The sequence below is a fragment of the Typopeltis vanoorti genome, chromosome 9 (assembly GCF_054136105.1).
Source record: "Typopeltis vanoorti isolate ZY-2024b chromosome 9, IOZ_Tvanoo_1.0, whole genome shotgun sequence".
NCBI classification, from domain to species: domain Eukaryota; kingdom Metazoa; phylum Arthropoda; class Arachnida; order Uropygi; family Thelyphonidae; genus Typopeltis; species Typopeltis vanoorti.
Genome location: NC_143557.1, coordinates 90,740,835 through 90,758,638, shown reverse-complemented (window position 1 = coordinate 90,758,638; position 17,804 = coordinate 90,740,835). Strand labels below are relative to the sequence as shown.

The 17,804-nt window shown below is 33.9% G+C and overlaps 1 long non-coding RNA gene across 2 annotated transcripts in view; it reads left to right on the top strand.

The window, feature by feature from the left end:
* Window positions 1-8,278, top strand: part of LOC150103241 (uncharacterized) — a 134,821-nt gene extending 126,543 nt beyond the window's left edge. For both annotated transcript variants that reach the window (XR_016548793.1, XR_016548794.1), the window contains 2 exons: window positions 341-520; window positions 7,817-8,278. This is a non-coding gene — a long non-coding RNA (uncharacterized LOC150103241). The remainder of the gene's footprint in view (window positions 1-340; window positions 521-7,816) is intronic.
* Window positions 8,279-17,804: the final 9,526 nt, after the last annotated feature.

Sequence of the window (17,804 nt, the reverse complement as noted above, 5' to 3'; positions counted from 1 at the left end):
CCGAGCTGAGAGAAGGTGAAAGAACGTTTCTGTTGGAAACTCAGATTTTCCCACAATAATAATTAAAAAAAAAAGATGAATAATCGATTCATGCAGGTGACCGATTCTGTTTGTCTCTACCCTAAGATAAAAGGAACATGCCAAATGAAAACCAGTACTTTTGCAGCACGCAGTATTATTATTATTTTTACTCATTTTTTGTTCAGGAGATATATTATCTCCTGAATTTATTTTTTTTAATGTCTTTCCTTTTCACCCCTTCTTTAAGCACTGCCCTTATTTAAAATCCAAGCTTTTAAACTTGTCAGTTTTTTTTTTAATTTTCTTTTTTTTTTTTCAGGATGAGAATCAGATGGTGGGTTCCGCTTTTTGTACTGTGTTTACTACTTCTAAGCAGCAGAAGCCGTAAAGTATCAGCAATAGGAAAAAGAAAAATTATAAAACTGATGTTGTTAGCCAAAATGCTAAAGGAACTTTCACCTAAAGTTGTATACGTGCCTTACCCGGTTGCATATCACTCGTAAGTATAGCGCTTCCTCAACTCTGCGATATTCTAGATCACTCTTGCTAACGATTTTTTTAATCTTTATATCTTAAGTTTTAATTTATGTCATTCGTATACACAGATTTTAATGTAGCTATGAACATGATTTAGAAATTTATGCTAAACGAGTTCTATGGTTATCCAAGCTTGTCCTTCAACCATAATAACAGAGATGTTTCGCGATATTCTTCGTGTGTGTGTGTGTGTGTGTGTGTGTGTGTGTCATTTCCTGTCTTTCCTATTTTAATGTGGAACTTTTAAGGTGTAGATGGTCTTAAATCTCCCACACGGAACAATCATGACCCCATAAAAATTTATATTTTTTCCTTGTCCATTTGTTTCCTAATTGAACTCCTAGCATGTATTCATTCCGATACCGATAATCATTAAAATTGTACTTTCTTTAATAAAAGGCTCTTTTTTTTTGCATATGCCTTTATGACATAAATATAACATAAATAATTCATACTATACGTTTGTCTGAAAGTGCATTCTAATTATATCAATCTTAACAACTTTCATGAGTCTGCAATTTAGCTTGCAGTTAGCTTTCATGAGCCTGTAAATTAACTTTCAATTCTAATTTCAGACTCGCGACTTCTTTCCTTTAAAGATATTTTAACGTTTCTGTTCTTATATCTCACACAACCCCTTGTATAAGTTAAATTAGGTTATTTAATCCGCCCAATAAAATTTCATCTTATGGGAAGGACAAAAACAACAAGAACAATATCAAATTACACTGAAATTTGGTTATACCGCCCTCATTTACAAGCGGATTTTCCTCTAATACCCCAATTGATTTGTTTTACTATTTTATAGCAATAACTTTCGTTATAAGTTCTGCATTGTGGGACGATAAGTCGGTTTTCGTAACGAACTACAAATGATTGCAATTATTATCAATAGTCATTGGGATTTGCTAATGATGCAACAAATAAACTGGATATGCTGTAGATTTTTGTGGTTTGCACGCTGAAGAAAATCGCTGACTGTATATTTTTTTTTTATACCAGAGCAGATTCTATTTCCTCCCACTTTTTTAATGTGGGTAAAAAATCCATGTTAGCATACTTTGCAGATGATAACATCGATTTCCTACCCATTGTGACATTATTGTTCTCGCACAACGATAATATCACTGAGAACAATGACAAAAAAAGTGATTCACACTCAGTGAGTGTGAGCAACAACAACAACAGCAATAATAATAAAAAGTTCCTATTATCACAGCAAATGAAATCCTCAAAGCCGTATCAAGATTGCAATTCTTGTAACTGATTATTTCAAGTCATACAAAGCCGAACTAAAACGAATAATCTGTATTTTTTTAAATATCTAATATTAATATACCCTGATGTTCCATAAACCTGAAAATATTCCCAATCAGTTAAACTGAAATTCAATATAATTTTAATGATATTTTATTTTATTTTTTTAAGTCTTGCAGATATTTTCGGGTCACCCCAGACAAAATAATTTCCTGAAGTGATAGGAAACTCCAATCCATGAAAGGTGTAACCTTGACATCGCCATTTGATTACTTCAGTTGGCACTATGTTGTTGACATCTACAGCAGAAAAGTTACCCACTCTCTGCAGCCGAAGCTCCACCTTTATCATCTTCAATATATGACATGATAAGAGGACTCACTTGTCTGAACCGGTACCGGATTCTAGACGAGTAATCAGCAAATTACTGTAATAACGATTATTTAATTATGTTTTCCCACTGATCTGCAGTCCACGTCTATATCTATATTGAAATAGTTCCACTGATTACCACACTAAAGATTTCAGACTTTCCCTGTAGTTTTAGCGATACGATTTCTTCTTGTTTCTTGTGTTCTTGTCTGAAGAAATTAACTATTTTCTCATAATTTTTCTATGACTTCTACTAAATCATCTGTGTGTTTACGATTTTTTCAGATTTCCTATACCTCACGTTTGTGAAGTTGTCTTTTTCTTGCAAATCTATGATATTCTTTATCTTTGAAAAATGGCTTGATACCATAAAACCAACCTTAATGCCCCCCCCCCTTTTTTTTGTAAATTCAGAAATCGTTGTTGTTATTATTTTCCATAAAAGATTGGAATTCTACCTTGCGGTGAGAGTTTTATATATTTATGAAAAACGCTATTTACCACTTAATGGATCTTAGTGCAAAACTACTCTATTACATAGGTTATAGAACTGTTGGTTGGGTTATATGTTTATATTTTAGTTTGTAAACCAAAGAAAAAAAGAATATTAAAACTGTGTTCTTCCTCTTGATAATAATTAAATAAGTGACGATAATGTATTAAGTATTACGATAATGTAATACTTAATACTGCACTAAAATAATATAATTAAGAATATTGTGCAATAAAATTATTCAATTATTAATTAATGAAATCAGTTTAATAGTAATGGAGTTGACTCAATTCTATAATTTTATATTTTGATTCTTTTGTTTCAGTTTTAGTGATTATGTTTTAAAAATTTGGTTAGCCACATCATTTTAATGCGTCTACTCTTAAGCTGCATACTTAATAACCAATGCCTTATATACTGACCCTTTTGTCATATTCCAAACGTAAGAGAAATATATTACCAACATAGGCTTAAGTTCTCTGGTGCCATCAGTCCTGTCAGTCCTATTTTATTTTGCAAAGAAAGATCACATCGCACCTCTCCTCACATTCGATAATACCCGGACTTCCATTTGAATTAGATCTCGCTTGAACCGACTTACACAACGAGTCTTTTTTAGCATAAGCATAGCACGTTCATAGGTTCTTCCGCCTCCCAAAAGATAAGTGTCCCTTCAGCTCAAAACACTATTTCTCACTTGTACAACTTATACAACTAATAATGCAGGAATATGAAATTCTCTCTCTCCTTTAGAATGCTGTTGTCACATTTGGGGAGGTTCACTAAATATCTCCCTAAAAATGCCTGATGCTCTTGGTATTTTTATGAGTGTTGTTCTGGCTGCAATCATTCCCCTACTTTCTTTTAATCCTATAAACACACGATCAAATGATAATCGATAACCGTTGACTGTCCTGCTTCAAGCGTACAGAACAAGAAATCTCGACTTCTTTCTTCATTTTATCTACCTTCACCCTTTAGAACAATCTTCTCCATACCGTGCTCCTCAAGAACTATGATCTCCAGTTGTTCAACATACACATTTTTATGAAAAATTCTTGGGACTTCAACAGATTTCATATCAGAGCCAGTTTAAACTATTGAAGATAATTTCACCAACACTCTTCTGTATTAAGAAATGCTTTGAATTAATATTTATTTAATACATGCTATAAATGACTAACGAACAGCTTCCAGTTTTGTGGGAATAATTACACAGTCCAACACAATTTTTGCTGACTTTTATATGAGACTTGTTTTTTACTAATTTGGGTGCGCTGATTTCAAATATCAAACCCATTTTTCTCTATCACGTCAGATATTTCCTCTATGGCATTTTCTTTTTGCTAATTTGTAAGTTTTTGATAGTTTTAAGGAGGCAGTACTATTTAGGGGATCAAAAAAATCGATTTTTTCATATTATTTTCTGAAAGTATGTACTTTTAAAAATCTGTTCCTAACTTTTTATCAAGAAATTCAAAAAATTCCCGAAGATATAGCCTATTATTCAAAGCGGTGCGCAGATCAGAATCGGAGCGCTCACCGCTCTCGCTTGTTAGTAAACGAATAAATGCGTAAGAACCTGCAACGGCACGTACTGGTGCTTTGAATGCGAGAGAGGCCGATAATTAGATACATAACTACTTAACAATATTCATTAAAAATTACAAGAATATTTATAAAAAAATAACAATTTTACTCTTACACATGAGTTTCAGGGAATAAATTTTTGTTTGTAGCAATTTCTGCTGTGTGTTCTGTTTTGGCAATCCCTTTGAATACTCCAACAGTAGTTGGCCATAATGTGAGAATCCCATCTTCCTTGGTACCGATCTTCCATAGTTTTTAAGTCTTGATGAAATCTTTCGCCTTGTTCATCACTTACAGCACCTAAATTCTCGGGAAATCTATTAAGATGACTGTATAAGAAATGAAGCTTTATGCTCATGTTGCAACCTAGGCGCTGGAAATTTTCAAGTATTGTTTCCACTAGATCTTTTTCGATGATTCCTTTGATAGGCCCAAATCTCTTATTAAGTCATTCAATTCCGCTTGAGTAAAACGTTGCGGTCCAGAACTAGAAATTAAATTTTCATTGTCTAAATCAACATCCGGGTCTTGCTCCTCAATACCATCTGGCATATCCCGATCATGCTCGTTCTCAAGTAAAGGAAGTCCTTTAGAAATTAGCACGGCTATTTCATTGGAATGAACAATTGGCCCAATTGCTGAGTCGAGATTTGGATACACAATTTTTTTCTTATTCTTCTTATTATAACCAGAAGTCTGAACTAAACAAAAATAGAAATCATCTACGCGATTTTTCGGTTCATGCCAAATCATTGGAATGCCAAAAGCTAATTTTTGGCGTTTTCCCTTGCTCCACTGTCGTAAATTTTCTACACATGACTTACACACTTTATTTGGAGCCCATGAATTGTCCTGATCTGCAAGTTTTACGTTAAAGTATGCAAAGTACACTTTCTTAATGAAATCAGTGATATTTGTCTTTTGACTGGGAACAGTAAAGGCTGCCACAAATGTAGCAGAAGGAATCTACACTATTGACACATTTTCGAGTAGTAGACATGATGTATTTTCTTCACTGCCGACTAACATGCGATTAACAAGACAAAAAAAACCCCAGAGACTTTATTGAAACGTTATAAGCACTCATCATGCTTTCACGATCGATTAACAATTGACTGATTTCCGTTCTTTGTCCGCTATGACGCATATAGCATTTATTTGTTTTAGGCAGTTATCATCGCCTACTTTTCATCACCTAAATGTATTAGGTCAGTTATCGGCCTCTCTTGCATTCAAAACGCCAGTACGTGATACTGGCGTTTTAAGTCTTGATGAAATTAGTAAAACGAATTAGTAAATCAAATTAGTAAACGAATAAATGCGTAAGAACAAGCGAGAGCGGTGAGCGCTACGATTCTGATCTGCGCACCGTTTTGAATAATAGGCTATATATTCGGAAATTTTTCGAATTTCTTGATAACAAGTTAGGAACAGATTTTTAAAAGTACATACTTTCAGAAAATAATATTAAAAAATCGATTTTTTTGATCCTCTAAATAGTACTGCCTCCTTAAAACTATCAAAAACTTACAAATTAGCAAAAATAAAATGCCATAGAGGAAAAACCTGACGTGATAGAGAAAAATGGGTTTGATATTTGAAATCAGCGCACCCAAATTAGTAAAAAACAAGTGTCAGATCATAATCAGCAGAAAGTTTTTTTTTTTTTGTTGGCCAGTGTTATTTAGTTAAGTTCAGTAAACGCCCCTCTTCTGTTTAGGAGCGCGGTGCAATGAACCATCTCAACATCTTGCTGCCATCCTCCGGTGAAGAAAAATAATTAATGTGAGATGCATAACTGTACATTATACCGTGGAACACGTTATACATATTGATATATTGCATTGAAACAGTTATCAGACACCTAAGTGTTTTACACCTTTATTTTCACAAATCTCAATTCACCGCTAGTTCATCTTTATTCACTATAGCAGATGTCACTCTGAATATATTTGCATTAAATATTAATAACTGACTTAGATATTTTAATCTAACAAAACATCTGTAGTTCGTAGGGAAGTTAAACGACTCTCTTCTATTAATGGACATTTTGACTTTTCTTCGAATTCTGGAAAAATCTTTAAAACTTTGCTTTTCCATTTCCTCAAACCGTATTGCGACAGCTTTTGTAGTCTGATATTATGCACTATAGCCGAGTCGTTTTCATAGAACTACTATAGTAAGTAGCACAGAATGGCGATATAACGTTCGTTGTCTATTTTTCGTTCGCCATGACAAGGGTATTACTCGTAGTTCCAACTAGGAGAAGCATCCCCACATAGGTCATTGTAGGAGAATGTTTTCTGATCCCTTGATACCGGTGGAGTAAGAATGAATGAATGAATGCTACAGTCTACTCGAATATTGTTTCTATGCACTCTTTCATGTTCACAGGTTATTTATCTGTTAACGGCTAATTCCATCAAGATAATCTGTCATGCCACAAGACAGATCGTCCAGATTACAAAAATACCACGGGATTCATTATACTGTATTGATGAGTAGAATCAAATCAAATGAGTATCTATAGAACGAGATGTTCTAGACATGGATCTGCTGCAGTTGAATAGGAGAGAACTGTGAGATATGATTGAGCTTGCATTCCTGTGGAACGCTTTCGGTTGTGTTGTGTTCTGCTGGCTAAAAGAGGATGCTATTTTCAATATATTAGATAGGTGTTCCTAATACTCCACTGGATGTATTTTATACCTCAAAACCAGGATGCAACATATAACAACAATGCTGGATGCTACATTACTGTAGCTGTATAACATGCATAGCACAAGCTAATTAAAAGTAAGTAAAGGCCCTGTTTTAAAGGAAACAGAATTTAAACTATGCATATATCTGTCAAGAGTACGTTTGTTGCACAGTCTGAGACCTACAGTTTTGAGAATCTGCCTTACAGCAGTGTATATGTTATTATGATGTTTGCACTTAAATAATAAGACAAACAGTCATTTGTTGTACATTGAGAACGAGATCTTCATGATCTCTGAAAATAGACGTTTATACTTCAAAAATTAATATAAAAAATAAGAATCCTTAAATAAACACAAATGGCGATTCTTATATAGTTATGGCTCCTGTTATTTTGAAAACAAATTGATACATAAGGCTTCTAAGGAATTAAAATCCAAAAATAAACATGTTAATAGCTACAGATATTCCTCTGGAAATAACTCTTTTTGTTATATAGGAAGATCATTAAGATCATTAAGCCAAAGAGGAAAGAAATATGACTTTGCTAATCACCGACTGATGCAGTGAATAAACACAAAATGGACTTTTGAAGATACTGAACCTCAAGTTCTAATGCACTTTTGTGTTCCCAATATAATTTTAGCTACCCAACAGGTCGTTATAATTTTTTCAAAGGTAAAGCAAATAATATATATTATTTCAGTACTCCTTTAAAACGTTTTAGTAAATCATTGCCCAGATTTAGTAAATAATTGTCTCAATGAATAAATATTAATGTCTTTAGATTTTTTATCGTATGGCTTGTAATTAAGCGCTCAGATTTTTTTTTTTTCTGCTTTTCAGGAACAAATACCAAAATCACACTCCTTATTACTGGCAAGGTTGGTACTAAAATGGATGTCTGAATTACGAGCAAAGATCAAGATTCTTTAGTCATCAATCGTGATTGTTGTTACGAGATTCGTTTTTCTCTTATTGTATAATATTATGGTATAGCAGAATATGAAACAAATAATAATACACATATATTAATAATATCGATATAATCGGCTGAATGTTGAGGTGAGGTATATTTATTGTTATTATTATTATTATAAAAATCTTCATGGAGTCAAAGCCTAATCGTGGAAGGTCCACTGTTATACATACAGTTTATCATACCGCGACTTAAATATATTCACTGTTTCTGCACTCACCACACTCTCGGACAATATTTACTAAATAATATGAAAATGATTAACAATGAATAGCTATATAAATTATGTCAATGAAATACGAGTATTAAAATCATTTTTATTTCATTGATCCAGTTTGCTGTGTCTTTACCAAAATTACTATGTAGAATTCCATTGCATTATTGAAACTACAGAGAATACAAATAAAGAAAAACAATGCCAGTAAAGGATTGAATATCGAATACAATAAAATTAAAATTAAAAATCTTTTCATTAAATTCACATAATAGGACTGTAAGATGTTTTTCTTTTGCGATTTGCAGTTGAATGGCTTATTACACAGCATTCGATGAGAACTATTAGTCCGACTTAGCATTTACAATTCGATACACACACACACATATAACCTTATTTTTAGTTAGCTATCAACTCTCAAGTCACATAAGTTTTATTTGTCTGTAAATCGTAATAATCATTACATATGATTAAACTGAATTAAGCAGATTTTTTTAATTACGAAAAGGCAAACATTTAATGTCTTTTAAATATGGTATTACTAAAATTAATATAAATGTTTTATTTTGAAATAATTTTAGTTTTAATTTAATTATTATGATATAATAAAACGAAAATAATAAAATTTATTGAATTACTTTTATCTAAAGCATACAATTATTATATTGTTAAATTAGAACGTGGAGAATTGATAAATACTGCAGTATTATTTGCATTAGTATCACAACCCACTACTGCTGTCTTGTGTATATCTGAACCAGTGCCGTAACTAAGCAGGTGCAACGAGTGCACAGGCCCAGTGCCCAAGAGGAAGAAGTCTGAAATGGGAATAAAAAAAAAAAATAATCAGCATTATATTTTCAAATTTTAAATTTTGCCGCTGTGGGGGCCAATTCCGTATCGTTTTCGGTTAAAGTTAAAAATTAACCGATCTATTTTTATCGTTTTTTTTTCTCCCAAAAAAGGGAGACCAAAAATAAAATCTTGCACAGGGCCCATGAAAAGCTAGTTATGGCACTGATTTCATCATCAAAATCAATGCTGTTCGCTAGTCACTTGCTAAATTGTCATATCTATGTAGAATCTACGCTGCTGGTTTACATCGGACAACATAATTAAAGCAACACATCTCGCAAGACTGGTTGACTATAATACATCTTGTAACGACTAAGGGACAGGAAAACTTCAAAAGACAGCTGATATGAATATGAGTGATATGAACTACCTTTATTAGTATCAGGTGGTTCCCATTTTCACCGCGAGGTACATAAACTCATGAAACTCCTAAAATATAACTCTCTGTTACAAAAGATCGAGTTAGGAGAACTGTGGAATGAAATTAAGAAAATATCGGGGCGGTCGGTTATACTTTCTCTATTTATCTCTAGTTCTGAGCTGAGAAAAAACAAATTCTAATTCTGAGTTGGGATCCAGTTTAGATACGAAGAATTAACTGAAGGTGAGTTAAGTGGTCTATACGAAGGTAGAACAATTTTTTCCTCTATTCTCGGATTTTTCATGCCATAAAACAGGAAAACTATTCCACAAGAACACGAACATAACAGACGTAATACACGGCCTTAGCTACTTCCGCCGTAATTCAGAAATAATCCAAAATGCTCAGTAAATATTACTTCCCCATATTATTATTTGGATTTGTAGTCTTAATCATTTGTAAACATGGACACAGGAATTGGGCAGAAAGGTTACACCATTCGATAATATTTAGTTAAGAAGTAACAACAGTACTTAATTTTTTTTAATTCGTTTACATTCAAATTAACACCATGCAACACGAATAGTTCGCAAAGAGAGAAATGAATTCCATAAAACAAAATCTAAAAAAAAAATCACACGACCAAAACTAAACTTATTTCCACTACGAAAGGTGTAAACACGACATAGACTATTCCTTTTCTAGAGTTTATTTGAAACTCTCCTATTGAGCATAAAGAAAGTAACAAAAATGTAATCAGAAAGAGATTACATTTTTGTTACTTTCTTGAATACTTCATTATTAGGTGTGTTTTGCAGAATGTATAAACCTCGTTTTATCCTTCCTCATCAAGTAATTCCTGGACTCTGATTAATATTCTAAATTCGGTATTCATAACTTTCTAAAAAGTTGTTGAGCCATTCCAACTTTTGTTTAATCGAACTCGTTTCTTTATATATATATATATATATATATTAGTAAAAACCGAATTTTATTAAATTCAGTCTATTCAGAGCGGTATATAACTATTTACTAATATATATATATATATATATATATATATATATATATATATATATATATATATATATATATATATATATATATATATATATATATATATATATATATATATATTTTTTTTTTTTTTTTTTTTTTTTTTTTACTAATGAATAATTCCTCACTGGCAGGGTGCAATTTAATGCATTCGGCTATTTTTTTCCTGTTTATTTTACCCATGAGATTTTGTAAACCTATTGTACATTAGTGCTTTGGCAAACTGAGAGTAGATAATCTGAAGAGTATATTTTAGAGACCAAGCATGGGACCATTTTTGAGCCATTCTTAAGGACTTAATAATCCCACACCAGAGATGAAATTTATCTCCCACCTAGAGACATTCACGAACATTCATGCCCCAGTGAGATTTGAATACACAGCCTATTGATTGTGGTGCTGGTACGTTATCCACTGAACAACAAGGCTAGTAATTAAAATTTGTCACGTACTTTTAATCTGATAATTTTTAATGATAACATTAAGTAAAAAAAAAAAATTATGTTTTCAGTACATCTGCCAAAAAGCGGCTCTAGATTCAAGATCAATATATCTCTATATCAATACATATATATATATATATATATTGATATATATCTATATCAGTATATAGATATATATATATATATCAATATATACTGATATATACTCTAGATCAATATATATATATATTGATCTAGAGTATATATCAGTATTTCTAACTAAAGCAGAAACAGAATTTCTGCTTTAGTTAGATGACGAAATTAATTTAAATTAACTTTTAATTAGTTTTTCATTGTTTTCATCTTTTCTTACTGTTACCCACTTTGTTTCAATAAATAATGACATGTAGAAGGCCTAATAAAACTCTACGTGTATGACGGTTCGTATTATCGCTCACAACGCTTTCTGGCACTACCATTGCGTCAAATGAGGTAATTTTTTATAATTAACATAACCATTTTATTTTTTATTTTCCTGTCTGTTTTAGGTCTTGTTTTAATAAATTATGTCTTATAAAAGGCTCCAGAAGCATACCCTTGGAGGGTAATGGATGGCAATGCTGTAGCTAATGAAGTTCTAACTGAGGCTCGGCTATTGCTGTTACCCTCCTGCCATGATCAGAGCTTTAATAATAGCTCATAACACCTTATCCCTACACTGTCCTCTACAGATAACGGGGAAGATGAAAAGCATTCTTGCTTCGCCCCTTTAAGCCAGTCCTTATAAGGACTATAATAAAACAAACCATCTGGTTGTCTCAGAAACGAGCCTCCGGTAAAAGGCCTAGCTGTCGCAGAAGTGCGACTCCGGTAAAATAAGAGTTAATTAAAGCACGAAAGCACAAGATTCAGCTATAAGCCGAAAATTCAATTGTTCGTATGATTTTGCCTGTGATATGTGTAACTGTGTTGATTCATGCCACCTAATATTCAACAAAATAATCTTTTTATTTCTGTATTTAACAGATCCCAAGAACCAAGATGAAACGTGTTCAGTTAAGTGGTGCACAAAAGCGAAAACTATCAAAAAAGAAACAAGAGGAGACTTTGGAATTAGATTCCAAGACTGCAAAGCTGACCGATTTCTTCACATAAGTTCCAAAACATTACATATCAATTCCTGATCAGAGCCAATCTCCGTCATCAGAAGTGAACACAAATACCACTTTGATCACTTCAAAATCAAAATATGATGATGTCGGAATCATCAAGGTGTCACAAGCAGGTTCATCTAGCACATGTCTCACTACTGACCTCACTTTGTCTGTAAATTCTCTTGATATCTCTACTGCAAATGTTGATGCAAGTTGCTTTACAAAACATTCTGAGGTTGAAATAATTTCTGAAAATGAAAGTTTAGTGGGCTATGGTGATGGGGCTGAAATGATTCTGTCTGCAAAAGATGAAGTAAATGTAGCAAAAGATCCAGGGTTGTGGCTTGATTTCTGTACTGATGACGTAGCTTATTTAACTGCTTGTGGACCCAGTGACTGTCAACACCACAATGGGCCAGTTGACAAGTCTTACCGACATTTCAGTAGTGGCAAACCAGTAAAATACTGTTCGCAGAAACCTTTTGTTGGGACAAAAGCCAATGGTGAGGAATACAAGAGAGAATGGTTATTGTATTCACCATCAACTGCATCAGTTTATTGTTTTGTTTGTAAACTATTTGCTCCTAAAAATTTGTCACGTTATGTTACAAGAGAAGGGTTGGTTCAGTGACTGGCGAAATACTATTGTAATTGATCAACATGAAAAAAGCAGTACTCAGCGAGACTCTGTGCTAACATACTTAACTCGCAGACAAGGTGTAGGGTTGGGACAACAGTTGGAAAAACAAATTCAGGAAGAGTGTGATTACTGGGAACATGTCCTGAGGCGTGTCATAGCTGTTATTCGTATGTTAGCTGAACGTGGCTTGCTTTTCGAGGAACAGAAGAAAGATTTGTATCATTGCAAAATGGGAATTTTTTAGGGCTGCTTGAGCTCATAAATCAGTTTGATCCATTTTTAGTAGGTCACATTGCGAAATCTGGAAACAGAAAAGAAATCCTTCTTATCTGTCCAAAGCCATCTGGAAATTGTGGCAAAAGAAATCCTTCTTATCTGTCCAAAGCCACCTGTGAGGAACTCATTAAACTTTATTTTATTTATTGGTATGGAGTTTCCTCCCTTTTTCTCCCCGTCCCTATTGGGGCGAGTTGAGCCCCCCTCATGGGGGATTAGTATTTGGCTGTAGATCCGTGTGTGTTCACGGGGCCGGTTTGCCTGTTTGGGGGATGAAAAATACCACATAAACTGACGGAAAAAACCCTACTGCCCGCGCCCAAGACCGGCTAACTTGGCTATGGCTGAGGAAGATCCTCAAATTCCTCACGTCTTCGACGGGAATCGAAGCTGGGACACTTCTTCCCCAGTCATATGGTTGCGAAGCGCACAGCCGCTAGGCTAACCGATGGCTCAAAAGATCCACCTGCTTATTGTTGATGAACTAAAATCTTCTGGTTATTTTAGTTTGTCGGTTGATTCAACACCAGATCTGTCACATATCGATCAATTAAGTGTTGTACTTAGGTATTTAAAAGATGGAAGGCCTATTGAACGCTTTTTAAACTTTCTGGAAATGAAAAGCCATACCAGTGAGGAAATGGCAAATCAGGTGTTGCAGTACTTACGTAAAGTTTGTCAGCTAAACTTTTTAAAATGTAGGGATCAGTATTATGGCAACGCTGGTAACATGTCTGGGCGTTATAAGGGGATGCAGCAAAAAATTTAGAAACAAACAAGTTTGCTATATATGTACCCTGTGCTGCTCATTCACTAAATTCGGTAGGCCGAAGTGCTGTTGACTGCTGTCAAGAGGAGGTTAATTTCTTCTCTACAGTGCGGTTGCTCTATACCTTCTTTTCAGCCTCAACCAGCTGGTGGACAATTCTTAGAGGTTGTATTGGAAATGAAAATGTATTAAAATCTCTCTCTGATACCAGATGGGAGGCATATGCTATGGCAACAGCAGCAATTTTGAAATATTATCTTCAAATTTTAGAAGCGTTAGACTGTATAGCCGAAGACCAGGCACAAAAGGGAGACACTATAAGGGAAGCAGATAATATTGCCAATAAGATGCAAGAACTAGAATTCGTTTTTTTTGTTGAATTTTTGGGATGAGATTTTGCAAAATTTTCATAGAGTAAGCCAAGTTCTAGAGAATGAGAATGTCAACTTAAAAACATCTGTAGTTTTATATGGATCATTAGCTGACCAGTTGTGCACTTCACGAAATGAATTTGAAAGATATGAAGGAGCTACAAAGGAAGTGCTACCAGATGTTGATTACAAGGCAGCTCAAACTCGCAAACGTATCAGAAAGAAGGTACCCAATGACGGAGATGTTCCAGAAGTATATCTGAATGCCAGAGATAAATTTCGTATCACCACCTTTTACACAATTGTTGAGAAACTTGAAACTGAGATGAGAAGAAGAAGAGGAGAGATATACAAAGAAATATCAGTGAGATTTTCTTTTCTAAGTGATGTGCCACATAATGCTACTTCAGTGACGTCATCATCTACTGAAATTGCAAGGTATTCTCAGTGTTGTCAAAAGCTGATTGATGCTTACTCAGAGGACTTGAACACTAATTTCTCAGCTAAGCTTCAGCAGTTTCACTCATATGTGCGCCATAAGTTCAGTGCAACAAAAAATGTAAAAACAGGATTCAGTCATGCTGAACTTTATAAAATAAGTGTAGAAGACAATATTGAATGTGCCTTTCCAAATGTGGACATTGCCTTTCGTATATTTTTAACATTAATAGTCACAAATTGCTCAGCTCAGCGTTCATTTTCTCACTTGAAGTATATTAAAAATCCCATCAGAACAGGGCAGGTTGAATGCCTTATTTCTAAGTATAGAAGCAGATGTGTTACGTAAGATTAATTTTGAGGATCTGATCAAAGACTTTGTAATTAAAAAAGTACGAGAAAACTTTTCTAATCTAAATAAAGTTGAAGTATACAAAAATAAGCGTTATTTTCCATCTTACTATAAGTTTTGTTTAATTTTGAAAAATAAAAATTTATTTTATGTTTATTATTGTTTATATTTTGAATTACATATATATGGGGCACCAAAATCTTTTAAGTGCTTAGGGCCTCTATGGGTCTTAATCCGGCCCTGTATATACACACACACACACACACACACGTGTGTGTGTGTGTGTGTGTTTATTTGTTCAGTTAAATATTTCAGTGAGCTTTTTCAGATGTATATATACAGGGTGGTTCAAAATTCACATACAAACTTTGAGAGGAGGTAGAGAACATCAAAATCAACCATATTCACATAGGAAAGCATGACCGAAAACGCCACCGGAAGGTACTAACAGGAACACAAAGATACAGAAATAACACAAGGCAGTAAGTAGTGTAAAAACTTTATTAGGCGTAACTGAACAGTTCGGTAGTAGTTGGATACATAATATGGTAAACGAGGTGGATGTCTGCCATCTTAACGTTCATAAAACGACTGATGTTCTTCGTACGACGTCGAAAGTTTGAACGCAGAAGTCCCAATTGCTCATCTGGAGCGCTGGCGAAGAGCGCCACCTGTCGCTTTCGGGTGGCGTTTCCGGTCATGCTTTCCTATGTGAATATGGTTGATTTTGATGTTCTCTACCTCCCCTCAAAGTTTGTATGTGGAAATTTGAACCACCCTATAGAGAGAGGCATCTAGTTACATTTGCGTAGTTAAAAAATTGACAATTTGCCTGAGAATTTGTTAAGTTTTTTTTTCTTTTTTTTTTTCTTGTATTGCAAATGGAGTTTTAATGATCTCGTGGTTGAATAGATTATTCATGCGTTACAATACAGGCACAACATGCTGCTCGAATCCATTTGTGTGTGTGTGTGTGCGTGTGTGTTACGGATGTGGTGAGCATGACGCATTTTAAATAGGTCTATATTCTTCTGTCATAAGTAGTCATTTCCCCTTTCAATTCGCATAAGCACAACCAGAGGGGGAAATCCAGTCTGCAGATCAACAGCGCGCACATACTGTAATTAGCCCTCGATTTTTTTAAGAATAAGGAAAAATAAATAAAACACGAAACAAATACTCTTCTGAGATGAAATTAGTAGTGGAAATCAAATACTGTACTAATATTAAGCCAGTTGCAGCGATAAAGATGCGCTCGGTGTTTAATGCATCAATTATATTTGAAACACACACACTGTACACTGGAAAATGAAAAGATCGTTGTCGAAAGACATAAACCCCTTTTTTCTGTATGCTTTTTAAAATTTATGCATATCATGCATAAAGTATGCATATCATGCTACTTTATCATAATACTTAAAGTAGTATGCATATCATGCATAAACTATGCATATCATGCTACTTTATCATAATACTTAAAGTAGTATGCATATCATACTATGTTCGCCTGCTTGGTTGGCGAGCAGTTATCGTATCCACTTTCCAAACAAGATGCTGAGGGTTCAAATCCCGCCGTAGGTATAGATGTTTATGATTGTCTTTAGGTGGGAGATGAATTTCATCTCTCGGATGTGAGATCGTTTATTAGAGCTGAAACGCCTTAAAAAATCCTGCCCAGGATACGTAAACATAAAATGATAAGAATAGAAAAAAAATCCATATCTCCTGGTACTAAGAAGGTACTACAAGTTTACAACATTTCATGGTTGGAAGTCACTTAAAAAATAACACATTGTCATCAGTTCTTTTGTGTGCATTAGTCACTTTCCCATAGTACAATACTGCAGAGTGTCGTTCGCAAACTCTTCTGGAGAGAGTTCACAACGTGCATCAAAAAACAGAGGGTGAGTGTGTATGGCCAGAGATACCTCAAGAAAAACTGCAGAAAAGCTATTGCACATTTTTTGATCCCAAGAAATCTGTTATTTATTGTCAATAAAAATTTTATATTATTATTATTAGTATTACTGTCGGTCTTAACTAGGAGACCTCAGTTCCTCTAGGGTGTCAAAGGCATGAACTCTACAAATTATACAAACTTTTATTTTTAAACTTAGCTTGTAGCTACCTACTGCCTACTACAAATGCCGATATCATAATATATTCTGAGCTGATTGTATGTTTTGTATATGATTTATATATCATTTTGTTAATGATACCAGGCCATCTGGAATGAATGCTGGAATGACAATTTATTTTAATTACTTATGATACAGCAATTAGAAACGGTTAATATTAATTGCCATAAAAGTAAAAAGGGATGACATGGAACCAGATGTCTATTGAAAAATATTGCCACTTTATATCTTTGGTATTTCATTGACTACACTAACAAATGACTTTTTACACACTATACTTACAGATTATGCAAACAAGTAAAGAAATGATCGAAGAAATCATAAAACAAAGATCGCATTCTTGCATTACGATTTCATTATCAGAGCAACTACTAATCCTAGAGCTGTTTACATACTGTAGACATTTAAATTGTCCCATTATAGCGAGAAAAAAAAATATTATTGTAATTTCAAATTAGTTTGCCAAGATAAACAGAAACATAACGGAGGGGAGGAGAAAAAGTTCTTAAAATAGACTTATACTAAGCACTAATGTAAACAGTGTGCTACTAATTCTTGCTATTTATAAAGCCTTTTATAGAGCCTGTTTGGTTACTGAGCCTTAGAAATACCGTTATTCTAATTAGCAGTGCGCGCTTTCTCTCTCTCTCTCTCTCTCTCTCTCTCTCTCTCTCTCTCTCTCTCTCTCTCTCTCGTAACCTTTCTTGCTTATACTATTGGGTACTATGTTTATCTACCTTTCGCACTACGAGTCTTTTGCCCATGGATTAGAAAATTTATTTTTATTGAGACTGCGCCACTAATATCTT